Source organism: Stomoxys calcitrans, chromosome 2 (assembly GCF_963082655.1).
Source record: "Stomoxys calcitrans chromosome 2, idStoCalc2.1, whole genome shotgun sequence".
NCBI classification, from domain to species: Eukaryota; Metazoa; Arthropoda; class Insecta; order Diptera; family Muscidae; genus Stomoxys; species Stomoxys calcitrans.
In genome coordinates this window covers 24,496,495-24,512,019 of record NC_081553.1, presented here as the reverse complement: position 1 = coordinate 24,512,019, position 15,525 = coordinate 24,496,495, and positions in this window count along the sequence as shown.

The following is a 15,525-nucleotide window of genomic DNA, read 5'->3' as shown; positions in this document are numbered from 1 at the left end:
AATGAATCGATGCATTGACCACAATTATAAGTATGACGCATCTGTGCTATGTATGTGCATATGTGCAAATATATGGAGGGGAATAAGACTGATTATAAGGGTATACCGATGAAGGGGAGAAAAATGCTAATTTGCCCATGAACATTCCATCAAGGAAAAGGGGCATACTACTCACATATCAATGAGTGTTGTCAGATTCAAGTTTAAGCTCAATGACAGATCCATTTTATACCCACCACCACCATGTGATAGAGGGTACACCGAAAGAAAAACTGATACCGTATGGTGCAAATGGTATTGATAGTAAAGCAATACCGTAAATTAATACCAAACAAGTAAGAGCGTGCTAAGTTCGGCCGGACCGAACTTTGGATACCCACCACCTCGGGTATATATGTAAACCACCTTCCATCGAAATCCTGCGAGAAATTGCATACTTATATCCCATAGCAGTTATATCGAAATATGTTCCGATTTGGACCAAATACTAATAAGTACAAGTCATTGTTCAATTGTGTATAATGAAATATGGCTATTTTTAGTAGCTACATCTAAAAATAAACCGATCTGAACCATATACGACACAGATGTCGAAAAGTCTAACATAAGTCACTGTGCCAAATTTCAGTGAAATCGGACTATAAATGCGCCTTTTATGGGGTCAAGACTTTAAATCGAGATATCGGTCTATATGGAAGCTATATCCAAAACTCCACCGATTTGAGCCAAGTTGCAGAAAAATGTTGAAGAGTCTGACACAACGCACTGTCCCAAGTTTCAGCGAAATCGGACAATAAATGCGCCTTTTATGGCCCAAAACCTAAAATCGAGAGATCGGTCTATATGGCAGCTATATGCAAATCTGGACCGATCTGGGCAAAATTGAAGAAGGACGTCGAAGAGCCTAACCAAACTCACTGTGTCAAATTTCAGCGACATCGGACAATAAATGCGTCTTTTATCGCCCCAACACCTAAAATCTAGATATCGGTCAATATGGCAGCTATATCCAAATCTGGACCGATCTGTGAAATATTGCAGAAGTATATCAAGGGGCTTAACTAAACTCACTGTTCCAAATTTCGGCGACATCAGACAATAAATGAGCCCAAAACCATATATCAAGAAATCGGTCTATATGGCAGCTATATCTAAATCTGAACCGATCTGGACCAAATTGACGAAGGATGTCGAAGGACCTAACACAACTCACTGTCCCAAATTTCAGCAAAATCGGATAATGAATGTGGCTTTTAGGGGCCTTACACCATAAATCGGAGGATCGATCTATATGGCAGCTATATCCAAATCTGGACCAATTTGAGCCAAATTAACGAAGGATGTCGATGGGCCTAAGACAACTCACTGTCCCGAATTTCATCAAAATCGGATAATAAATGTGGCTTTTATTGGTCTAAGACCCTAAATCGGAGGATCGATCTATATGGCAGCTATATTCAAATCTGGACCGATCAAGACCAAATTGACGAAGGATGTCGAAATACTTAACACAACTCACTGTCCGTAATTTCAGCAAAATCGGATAATAAATGTGGCTTTTAAGGGCCAAAGACCCTAAATCGAAGGATCGGTCTATATGGCAGCTATATCAAAATCTAGACCGATCTGGACCAAATTAACGAACGATGTCGAAGGGCCTAACACAACTCACTGTCCCAAATTTCATCAAAATCGGATAGTAAATGTGTCTTTTATGGGCCTAAGACCCTAAATCGTAGGATCGGTTTATATGGCAGCTATAACCAAATCTAGACCGATCTGGTCCAAATTAACGAAGGATGTCGAAGGGCCTAACACAATTCACTGTCTTAAATTTAAACAAAATCGGATAACAAATGTGGCTATTATGGGCTTAAGAACCCAAATCGGCGGATCGGTCTATATGGGGGCTATATCAAGATATAGTCCGATATAGCCCATCTTCGAACTTAACCCGCTTATAGTCAAAAAAAGAATCTGTGCAAAATTTCAGCTCAATATCTCTATTTTTACACACCGTAGCGTGATTTCAACAGACAGACGGACAGACGATCAGGGCCAAATAGGTGAAAGGTGTCAAAGGGCCTAAGGCAACTCACTGTCTAAAATTTCAACAAAATCGGATGATAAATGTGGCTTTTATGGGCCTAAGACCCTAAATTGGAGGATCGATCTATATGGAAGCTATAACCAAATTTGGACCGATCTGAGCCAAATTGACGAAGGATGTCGAAACACTTAACACAACTCACTGTCCCAAATTTCAGCAAAAAAGGGGTAATAAATGTGGCTTTTATCGGTATAAGACCCTAAATCGGAGGATCGATCTATATGACATCTATAACCAAATCTGGACCGATCCGGGGCAAATTTACGAAGGATGTCGAAGGGCCTAACACAACTCACTGTCCCAAATTTCGGCAAAATCTGATAATAAATGTGGCTTTTATTGGGCTAAGACCCTAAATCGGAGGATCGGTCTATATGGCAGCTATATCCAAATCTAGACCGATCTGGACCAAATTGATGAAGGATGTCGAAGGACCTAGCATAACTCAATGTCCCAAATTTCATCAAAATCGGATTATAAGTGTGTCTTTTATGGGCCTAAGACCCTAAATCGGAGGATCGGTCTATATGGCAGCTGTATCCAAATCTGAACCGATCTGAGACAAATTGACGAAGGATAACGAAGGGCCTAATACAACTTACTGTCTTAAGTTTAAACAAAATCTGATAAAAAATATGGCTTTTATGGGCCTAAGACCCTAAATCGGCGGATCGGTCAATATGGGGGCTATATCAAGATTTAGTCCGATATAGCACATCTTCGAACTTAACCTGCTTACATGGTCAAAAAAAGAACCTGTTCAAAATTTCAGCTCAATATCTCTATTTTTACACACTGTAGCGTGATTTCAACAGACAGATGGACAGACGCATGAGAATTGCGCTCTCTAGAGGCTCAAGAAGTCAAGATCCCAGATCAGTTTATATGGCAGCTATATCAGTTTATGTACCGATGTAATTATCGCAGTTTTTGTAAGTCATATCAAAACACCTCATGGTAATTTTAGCCAAATCGGATGAGATTTGCACCCTCTAGCGGCTCAATAAGTTAAGATTCAAGATCGGTTTATATGGCATCTATACCAGATCGATCTTATTTGGATGTAGCTACCAAAAAACAATATTTTGGTCTACAAAATTGAGCAATGGCTTGGACTTATTAGACCACTCAATGCCCATGTCGAATTCGGTCCAAATCGGACCATATTTCAATATATCTGCTATGAGGGTATACATTTTGCCATTTTACTTGTTTGAGAATATGTTGCCTATTTTGAACACTTCATTAAATTTTAACATTAGGAACAAAAATCGGAAATAAATCTGTTTTATTTGAACGAAGAGAGATATCTTACGATTATTAGAGATTTTTCCCGAATGGTGTGCAAAAGTTAAAGTTACTGTTCTAGATTGACCGGGGACCAGTTGCTGGACCGTCGAGCTTTTTATACCCTCCACCATAGGATGGGGGTATACTTATTTCGTCATTCTGTTTGTAACACCTCGAAATATGCGTCTGAGACCCCATAAAGTATATATATTCTTGATCGTCATGTCATTTAAAGTCGATCTATTCATGTCCGTCCGTCAGTCCATCCGTCCGTCTGTCTGTCGAAAGGCCGCTAACTTTCCAAGGACTTAAGTTAGTCGCTTGAAATTTTGCACAAGTACTTTTTATTAGTGTAGGCCAGTTGGGATTGTAAATGGGCTAAATAGGTCCATGTTTTGATAAACCGATCTTGCCATATAAACCGATCATGGGTCTTGACTTCTTGAGCCTGTGGAGGGCGCAATTTTTGTCCGATTTGACTGAAATTTTGCCCTTAATGTTTTGGTACCTTTTCCAATAACTGTGTTAAGTATGATTTAAATCGGGTCATAATCTGGTATAGCTGTCATATAAACCGATCTTGGGTCTTAACTTCTTGAGCCAATAGAGGGCACAATTCTCATCCGATTTGGCTGAAATTTTGCATGAGGTGTTTTGTTATGACTTCCAATAACTATGCTAGGTATAGCGCAAATCGGTACATAACCTGATATAGCTGCCATCTAAACCGATCTGGGATCTTGACTTCTTGAGCCTCTAGAGGGCGCAATTCGAATGTTAAGTTTTTTCATAAGATCCACCCCATTGTATAATCTGGTCTTAAATCAACAGCGATAATGTCAAAGATGCACACCTAAAGTATGTAATGCCTTGTCGGCAGCAAACAAGACAAGCCCCCAGTAGCCACGGAGGCAATGAGGCGCTTCCAATGAAAATAGGCTTAGTTATCGTCTTTGGCGTAACTGCATTCTCTAAGAAGATTTTACATTTGAATGGGAAACTGTCAAATGCGTTAACAATTCAAGCATGCAATTGAATTGAAACGCATTGAAAGGTCCTCCATTCGTTCAATGCGCAGGAGAGATAATCGGTCAAATAATTTGACAAGGGGTTGCAACATTGCAACATTTCACTTGCGTAAGCCTAAAAGGGGGAAGTAAAGGGCATTTTATATTGAAAAATGATATTCAAATAAAGAAATAAGGCAAGGAAGCATCATTAGATGGATATAGTATATCATCGTTAATGTCAAGAATTTTCTTAGAGTTTTTCCCCAAAATCCCCTTCATCTTTGGCCTTATTATATGCTCACATTTCAGCTCAAATTATTGTTAATTAATAAAGGGCATAGTGGCATAGAGACCGACCGGCCGGCCGTTAGAATATCGATTCATGTACATGGCTAATACTTGGAGTCGACCGTACAAGTTAATCAGATTACCACCTTAAGTAGTAATTGCCATTAATTGGACAAATTCTTTGGCCATTATTGTAAATCGACCGCAGAGCCACAAATTTCCACGAATGCCAGTGTCTGCGACTACTTAACGCCAAACAAAAGGCCACAATTGTAGCTCTCAATTTTAGCTTTCCCCCCATTCCCTTGTTCCAATTGGGAATAAATAAATGACGACTAAATTGGAGAAAAGACGAATTTGTGATACCCTACTACATAAAGGGAATACAAAGTAATCAGTGATGGTGCAAAGACAGACATTAAAGAAACTGTTTTAATAAGCTTGGCATTTTTTGGCAGGGCTACAATGGGTTTCGGAACACTTCAATACTTAAAGGGTTTTTATTACAGTTTTGCGATAGACTAATCGGGACAGGATCGATTTTTGTTGTGAGGACATATATTTGGCTTCCACCCAGGTTTACTGAGTCTAGCCCTCGACTCGAGTTTTAAGCCGGAGTGGGGGCTAACTTGCTCAACTTCGAACCAAACTCAGACTCCGGCTCAATAGTCCGACTCCGACTTTGACTTCGGCCTTAAAAACTCAACTCCGATCGACTCCGCAGCCCTGTTTCGACCAATGGTGACCTTATTTATGGCTTTGTGTTTAGGATTGTGGTATTTATAGGTTCATTTAGGTTTCAATTCGTGCAAATTCTTCGTAAGGGTCTAACCAGGATACCTGACCCGTATGTATGATGTCGCAAATACTTCGCGACCCTGCAAAAAGTCATAACTTAATCGAAAATTGTTGAAAAATGCGAATTTTGTCCAAATTGGAAAGATTGACATGGGTGCAAGAGTAAAGGCAATGGAGAGGTCTTCGCCACGGACATTAGGAAAAAGGAAAACGTAATGAGCTTCCAACTTTTGAAGTTACTTGAAGGCGATGGTATATTACCGCCATTCTAATAGGAGCTGACGAACTATTTGCGTCCAACTACCCGCCTATTCACAGCATGTCCAGTTAGACTGGGTCCTTGTTGTTGCCGTTGCAACATTTGAATGTGGAGGTAAAGACGATCCTCGTCAAGGTGAGCAAGCTCTACCGATCGACGCGGGAACATGATGTCCATTTGTTATTTAAAGGGGTCAATAATTCGCTTTGCCATATCGACCATTGAAGGCACTCAGTATTTATGCAAGCGCCGGTGCCGCCCGGCCTCTCACTGGGACGCGCTTATTGACCACGGCAGCCTTTGCAACTACTCCGTATTGAGCATTCCACCATCCGCAACCAAAATCGCTTTAGTGTTTTTCAAAATATTCCCCATTAAGATCTATGCGCTTTTGCATGCCTTTGAACTAATTATCGTAGCACTTTTGCCACTCTGATGGGGGTACCTCCAAAACATGCATTCTGAATGTATCAACCGATTCTTCATGTGTCCAAAAACGTTGACCTCTCATTTAAACAGAAGTCATTCGGTGCCAAGTCAGGACCATGATATGAACCGTAATTGGCACAGTTGTTAGGAGTCATAACTGAACATCATGTACAAAATTTCATCCAAAGCGGATGAAAATTGAGGCTTCCAGGGGCTCAAGAAGTCAAATCTGTAGATCGGTTTATATGGGAGCTGTATCCAAAATTATACCGATTTGGCCCATTTGCAATCCCCAATGACCTACATCAATATTAAGTATCTGTGCAAAATTTCAAGTGGCTCGCTTTACGCGTTCGACCGCTATCGTGATTTTGACAGACGGACGGACGGACATGGCTAGTTCGAATCAGAATTTCCAGATTATCAAGAATATATATACTTTATGGGGTCCTAGATTAATATTTCGAGGTGTTACAAACGGAATGATTAGATAAGTATGCCCCCATCCTATGGTGGTGGGTATAAAAATTCAGATTTTATGCCTATGTGTGAGAGCTCGTTTCGGCGGTTGGTTTTCTTGATTTTTTGGAAGACTACTGACAAACAAATGTATACCTCTCAGAATTGACTGTTCAGAGTTGTTCTAGTGGTACGATAGCGACATGCGATCATTTGCTTGAAAGTGCTTCGTGCGTGAGCAACTTTTGTTGGATTTCTCTCATCTTGAAACACCCATACATTCGACTGCGGTTTACATTCGGGCTCACAATTCATCACCTCTCACGATGTCATAGACGTGTTTCGAAGCACAGCGGTCGTATTTTTCGAGCATTTCTTTTGACCAATCGACACGAGCTTTTCATTAAGCGATTGACAATTGGTGGGCACACAATTTTTGTTTACGGTCAAATTTCCATGCAATATTGAATGTATGCTATTACCACTAATGCCTAAGGTTGTATCAATCTCACGGTAGGTCACATAACGGCGCACAGCATCAACGATCTTCATGAAATTCGCCTTGGAGTGAACTACGACCTCGGTTGATTCCACCATACCATTGATAAACACTGGTCCTTGATGGAGTTTCATCGCCAATAATTGAATTAAGTGCATCGATGCACTGTTGTTGAGTAAATCCATATCGAAAGTTGTAAAAAATAATCGCACAAAAATATTCGCGATTTAATTCCATTATTTGGGCGGGATGAATCTTTAAAGTTACTGTAAACAATACAAATAGCGCTCGTATGTCAAAACTTACTGAGTACGTATAACTTCAAAAATGTTAAGCTTTACGATAGAGCTGTCAGTTGGCAGATTGCAACACAGGGTTTTGCAATCCCGAAATACAACAGGCAACCTCGTATATGTGAGGTACTATGCCATGTAAAAACTTCTCCCCAAGGAGATGTCGCACTACGGCACGCCGGACAGTGGGAAAAATATAAAAAGGTAAAAAGGCAGATTTCAAGGTCCTAGATTGTCCAAACGCGTTTTGGCAGGCTCCTAAAGTTGGCCACCTCGATATTTCGAAATTTTATTGGGGCAGCCAAATCTTTGATTGTGGTCCGTTTTGTGGTCAATTTTTATAGCCACCACCGTAGGATAAGGGATACATTCATTTAGTCATTACGTTTGCAACACATCGAAATATCAATTTTCGACCGTACAAAGTATATATATTTCGGATCGTCGTAAATTTTAAGACAATTTAACGATGTCCATGTGTCTGTCCGTCTAGAGCTTTCAAAAATTGAGATATTGAGCTGAAATTTGGTACAGATACGTCTTTTTGATGCACGCAGGTTAAGTTCTTGAACGGGCCAAATCAGATCATATTTGGATATAGCTGCTATATAGACCGATTTTCCGATAAAGGGTCTAATGCACATAAAAACTTTATTTTTCATCCGATTTTGCTGAAATTTGCAACAGTGCGTTATTTTAAGCCTCCCGAAATCTGGTCTAAGTATGGATTAGATCGGTCTTATTTAGATATAGCTGCCACATAGACCGATCTTCAGATAAAGGGTCTGAAGCCCATCAAGCTTTATTTTTTAACCGATTTCGCTGAAATTTGAAACAGAGGGTAGTTTTACGCCTCCCAACATATGGTTCAGATCGGACTATATTCAGATATAGCTGCGAAATTGACCGATCTGCCGATAAAGGGGCTGAATCCCATAAAAGCTCTATTTATTGGGTTGCCTAAAAAGTAATTGCGGATTTTTTATAAGAGAGTAAATGCATTTTTAATAGAACTTAGAATGAACTTTAGTTAAATATATAATTGCCATATTGTTCGATAACCTTTTGCCATCTTCCTGGCATATTTAGTAGTCCACGCTCATAGAACTTCTGGCCTTTATCTGCAAAAAACTGAACCAAGTGCGATTTTATAGCTTCTTCATTGCCGAAAGTTTTACCATTTAAGGAGTCTGCAAAGATCGAAATAAATGGTAGTCTGATGGTGCAAGGTCAGGGCTATATGGTGGATACATCAAAAGTTCTCAGCCAAGCTCACTCAGTTTTTGGCGAGTGACCAAAGATGTGTGCGGTCTAGCGTTGTCCTGGTGGAATATGACACCTTTACGATTGACCAATTCTGGTCGCTTCTCCGTGATGGCTGTATTCAATTTGTCCAATTGTTGACAGTAAACATCCGAATTAATCGTTTGGTTCCTTGGAAGCAGCTCAAAATATACCACACCCTTCCAATCCCACCAAACAGACCGCATAACATTCTTTTGGTGGATATCAGCCTTTGAAGTGGTTTTCGACTAACGTTGTTGTAAACAATCCATTTTTCATCTCCAGTTATGATTCGTTTTAAAAACGGATTGAATTCATTGCGTTTAAGGTGCATATCAAAAGCGTTGATTCGGTTTGTTAAATGAATTTCTTTCAATACATGTGGTACCCATATTAAAATTGACGCCAAACAAACAAATGTAAACAAAATTTCGCGCACTTTTTTTCTAAAGCAAGCTAAAAGTAACAACTGATAACTGACAGAAGAAAGAATGCAATTACAGAGTCACAAGCCGTTGAAAAAATTTGTCAACGCCGACTATATTACTACTATATTACCGACAATTACTTTTTGGGCAACCCAATATTATGCGATTTCGTTGAAATTTGAAACAGTGGGTTGCTTTAGGTCTCCCGACGTCCGTTCCGAATATGGTTTGTATTGGACAATATTTAGATATAGCTTCCATACAGAGCGATCTGCCGATGAAGGGTCTGAAGCCCATAAAAGCTCTATTTATTACTTAATGCCTTTTTACTTATTTTTGCTGGATAGTGCTACAATCCCTTAAAAAATACATATGAGGTCTTCGTATTTCGCAATTTACGAAGGCATTTGTGGTTCCATTTTAAATTTGTATACCCTCCACCATAGGATGGTGGTACTAATTTGGTAATTTCGTCATTCTGTGTGTAACACCTCGAAATATGCGTCTAAGACCCAATAAAGTATATATATGTTCTTGATCGTCATGACATTTTAAGTCGATCTAGTCATGGCCGTTCGTCCGTCTGTCTGTCGAAAGCACACTAACTTTTGAAGGAGCAGAGCTAGCCGCTTGAAAACTTGCTCAAATACTTTTTATTAGTGTAGGTCGGTTGGTATTGTAAATGTCATAACGGTCCATGCTGTGATATAGTTGCCATATAAACCGATCTTGGGTCTTGATTCTTGAGCGTCTAGAGGGCGCAATTCTCATCCGATTTTATTGAAATTTTGCACGTAGTGTTTTGGTAGCACTTCGAACAACTACGCTAACTTTAGTTTAAATCGGTCCACATTTTGATATCGCTGCCATATAAACCGATCTTGGGTTTTGACTTCTTGAGCCTCTAGAGGGCGCAATTCTCGTCCGATTTAACTGACATTTTCACGTAGTGTGTTGATATCACTTTAAACAAATGTGATAAGTATGATTCGAATCGGTTCATAATCTGGTGTAGTTGTCATATAAACCGATCTTGGATCTTGACTTCTTGAGCCAATAGAGCGCGCAATTCTCATCCGATTTAGCTGAAATTTTGCATGAGTTGTTTTGTTATGACTTCCAACAACTGTGCCAAATATGATTCAAATCGGTCCATAATCTGATATAGCTGCCATACAAACCGATCTGGGATTTTGACTTCTTGAGCCTCAAGAAGGCCTAATTATTATGCGATTAGGCTGAAATTTTGTACAACGGTTTCTAAAAAGAGATACCGGGGAAAAACTCAACAAATGGGATCCATGGTGGAGGGTATATATGATTCGGCCCGGCCGAACTTAGCACTCTTTTACTTGTTTTCGTTTTTTCCCGCTCGTATTTGAACCCAGGCATTTAGCGTCATATGCAAATACGCAAATCTGTATATAACAGTGGTCTTCCTAATACCATATTATCACCCCTTCCTTCTCCACGCTGCAAACTAATATACAAACTAATAATATTCTATTATAGATGTAGTGGAATAAGGTTAGAAAAATAATCAACACTGTCAGCCATGCATTGGCCAGGTAATCCGAAGCAGCAAGTTTCGATAGTCGGCGAAGGAGAAAGAGGCATTAGGAATTCGATTGAATTTATTACTTGACTTAAGGTTGACTGATTAACCTGATACCTCTTATTTTGGGCCACAAATGTCCGCAGCAACACCACCACCACCAATAGCCCTAATGCTGTGTAAGTCCTTTGCCACGCACCCTCATCCCTCGGTTCAAATGGTGAATGGACAATTTATAACCATAACCAAAAGCACGAACAGAAAAAAGTGTATGTAATGAGAGAGAGAGAGATAGAGGGTGAGAGAGTGAGAGCGCATAAATTAATTGTAAATGTATTAATAAATTAACAAATCAATTCCCTGTGGTAAGCATATTTTCCATAACTAATTAATAAGACCGATGATGGCGATGAGGAGGTGAGCTGCAATGTGCCGTAACCAGGTGCTTTTTGGGGGTAAAATTTAGCAAAAAAAACAAAAAAAATAGAAATTATGTAATTTAGATATTATTAATATTATATACAAACATTGTGTCAGCAAAAAGGTATTACATTGAAATTTTTTCCTTTCGGTGCCAACTAAACCACCATTCAAATCACCTGGGATATTGAGAACATAGCTTTTAATTAAATGTTGGAAAGCTCTTAAGGAAATGCGAGCTATTTCAAAGGAAATCAGTGAGAAAATAAGGAATTAAATTAAAATCTTATAGCTGTAGCTTAATGTTATAGAGACTACATCAAAAGCATTAAGATATTAATACGCTAAATTCAATCTTTGTCGTAGAGACACTGATAATGCAGAATAAAACGATAATTGCAAGGAACATTGAAAATATCTACAAACCATTGTGAAGCTGGAAAATGTTGAATTAGTTAATCTACATTCATCATATTTAATTTTCAAGAAGATTAAGAAGCTATATTGGGAAATCGGTATATACGTATGGTATTTTTAGCTAAACATGGCCTAATTTGTCCCATTTATAACTCCAACCGAATTATTAATAATAACAAGTAAAAAGGCGTTAAGTTCGGCCGTGCCGAACTTTGTATACCCACCACCTCGGGTATATATGAAAATCAGCTTTCATCAAAATCCGGTGAATATTGCATACCTTATGTCCCATAGCAGTTATATCGAAATATGTTCCGATTTGAACCAAACACTTATAAGTACAAGTCATTGTTCAATTGTGTATAACAAAATATTGGTCTTTCTAGTAGCTTTATCTAAAAATAAACCGATCTGAATCATATACAACATGGATGTCGAAAAGCCTAACATAAGTCACTGTGTCGAATTTCGGTTAAATCGGATTATAAATACGCCTTTTTTGGGGCCAAGACTTTGAATCGAGATATCGGTCTATATGGCAGCTATATGCAAATCTTGATCTATCTAGACAAAATTGCAGAAATATGTGGAGGGGCTTAACTTAACTCTCTGTCATTAATTTCGGCGACTTTTATGGGCCGAAAACATTAAATCGAGAGATCGGTCTATATGGAAGCTATATCCAAATCTGGACTGATCTGAGTGAAATTTAAGAAGGATGTCGAAGGGCCTTACGCAACTCACTGTCTTAAATTACGGCGACATCGGACAATAAATGCGCTTTTTATGGCCTCAAAACCTAAAACCGAGAGATCGGTTTATATGGCAGCTATATCCAAAACTGGACCGCTCTGGGCCAAATTGCAGAAAAATTTCGAAGAGCCTAACGCAACTCACTGTCCCAAATTTCAGCACAATCGGACAATAAATCTGGATTTTATGAGCATAAGACCCTATATCGGCGGATCGGTCCATATGGCAGCTTTATCCAAACCTGGACCAATCTGTGCCATAATGCAGAAGTATATCAAGGGGCTTAACTTAACTCGCAAGCCCAAATTTCGGCAACATCGGACAATAAATGCACTTTTTATAGGCCCAAACCTATATATCAAGGGATCGGCCTATATGTCAGCTATATCCAAATCTGGACCGATCTGAGTGAAATTGAAGAAGGATGTCGAAGGGCCAAAGACAACTCACTGTTCCAAATTGCGGCGACATAAGACAATTAATGCGCTTTTTATGGCCCCAAAACCTAAAACCGAGAGATCGGTCTATATGACATCTATATCCAAATCTGGACCGATCTGCGCCATATTGCAGATGTATGTCAAGGAGCTTTGCCTTACTCACATGCCCAAATTTCGGCGATATCGGATAATAAATGGACCTTTTATGGGCCCAAAACCTTAAATCGAGGTATCGGTCTATATGGCAGCTATATCCAAATCTGATTCGATCTGGTCAAAATTAGCGAAGGATGTCGATGGCCTTAACACAAGGGACAGTGTCCCAAATTTCAGCAAAATCGGATAACAAATGTGGCTTTAATGGGCCTAGGAACCTAAATCGGAGGATCGGTCTATATGGTCCAAATTTGGACCGATCTGGGCCAAATTGACGAAGGATGTCGAAGGAGCTTTACCTTACTCACATGCCCAAATTCCGGCGATATCGGATAATAAATGGACCTTTTATGGGCCCAAAACCTTAAATCGAGGTATCGGTCTATATGGCAGCTATATCCAAATCTGATTCGATCTGGTCCAAATTAGCGAAGGATGTCGATGGCCTTAACACAGCTCACTATCCCAAATTTCAGCAAAATCGGATAATAAATGTGGCTTTTATGGGCCTAAGACCCTAAATCGGCGGATCGGTCTATATGGGGGCTATGTAAAGGTATAGTCCGATATAGCCCATCTTCGAACTTAACCTGCTTATGGACAGAGAAAGAATCTGTGCAAAGTTTCAGCTCTCTATCTCTATTTTTAAGTACTGTAGCGTGATTTTAACAGACAGACGGACGGATATGTCTAGATCGTCTTAGATTTTTAAGCTGATCAAGAATATATGTAAATGTGTTGCAAACGGAATGATAAAATGAATATGGGGTATATTTCGGTGGTGGATATAAAAAGGACTGACAATCTTTATTCGTTTGGAAAATAGATTGCTTTGGACATGACATTCATAATATTTTCTTTACTTTAAGAGGCTTTGGAAGAACATTTAACCCACTAGTCGAACTCTGAGTAGATTTCCAAGCGCCTCAATCGTCTGCGCTCCTTATCCAATTTCGGACGCTTCATTTCGATCTTTCCATTTCCGTACTATTCTTCCACTTTTACATGTACCACATTCAAAGGACTTTTTTTATACCCACCGCCATAGGATGGGGTTAAGCTAATCTAGTCATTCCGTTTGCAACACCTCGAAATATTCGTCTAAGACCCCATAAATCGTCTCGACGTTCTTAGTCGATCAAGCCGTCCGTCTATCGAAATCATGATAGCGGTCGAACGCGTAAAGCTAGCCCCATGAAATTTTGCACAGATATCTCATGTTGACATAGGTGGTTGGGGTTTGCATATGGGCCATATCGGTTTAGATTTTGATATAGCTCGCATATAAACCGATCTCCCCCAATTGACTTTTTGATCCCCTGGAAGCCGCAATTTGTTCCCGATTTGGTTGAAATTTTGCATGTAGTGTTCTGTTATACTTTCAACAACTCTGCTTAGTACGGTCTAAATCGGTCAATAACCTGATATAACTCACATATAAACCGATCTACCGATTTTATTTTTTGAGTATACTAATTTCGTCATTCTGTTTGTAACTCCTCGAAATACTGGACAGACCACATAAAGTATATATATTCTTGTTCGTCATGACATTTTAAGTCGATTAAGCCATGTCCGTCCGTCTGTCTGTCGCGCTAACTTTCGAAGGAGTAAGGCCAGCCGTTTGAAATTTTATTTGTGGAGGTCGGTTGGGATTGTAAATGGGCTATATCGGTCCATGTTTTGGTATAACTGCCATATAAACCGATCTTGGGTCTTGACTTCTTGAGCCACTAGAGGGCGCAGTTCTTATCCGATTTGGCTGAAATTTTGCACGAGGTGTTTTGTTATGTCTACTAATGACTGTGCCAAATATGTTTTAAATCGGTCTATAACCTGATATAGCTGCCATTTAAACCGATCTGGAATCTTGACTTCTTGAGCCTCCAGAGGACGTAATTATATCCGATTTGGCCGAAATTTGGTACAACGGCTTCTAGCATGACCTTCAACATACGTGTCATATATGGTCCGAATCGGTCCATAGCCTGACATAGCTTTGACATCCTTCTTCAATTTGTCCCGGATCGTTCCAGATTTGAATATATAGACCGATCTGTCGATTTATGGTTTTGGGTACATTAAAGTCACATTTATTGTCCGATATCTCCAAAATTTGGGACAGTGAGTTAAGATAAGCTCCTCGACATTCTTATGCAATATGGGACAAATCGGTCCAGATTTGGATATAGCTGCCATATAAACCGATCTCTAGATTTAAGGTTATTGGCCCATAGAGGGCGCATTTTTTTCCGATGTCACCGAAATTTCGGCATTGAGTTGTGTTAGGACCTTCGACATCCTTCTGCAATTTGGCCCAGATCGTCCAGATTTGAATATAGCTTCCATATAGACCGATCTCTCGATTTAATGTCATGGCTCCATAAAAAGCGCATTTATAATCTGATTTCGTTGAAATTTGACACTGTGACTTATGTTAGATTTTTTAACATCCGTGTCGTATGTGGTTCAGATAGGTCCATATTTGGCATAAAATCAAAGGTTCTCCAAACTTGGTTTCCAAAAAATTTATTGTGACATTCTCTGAGTGGCTTGTGGCGCCGTCCTTTTGAAACTATATATACTCAAGGTCCACATCATCCAATTGGTGCAATAAATATTCGGTTATCTTTAAAC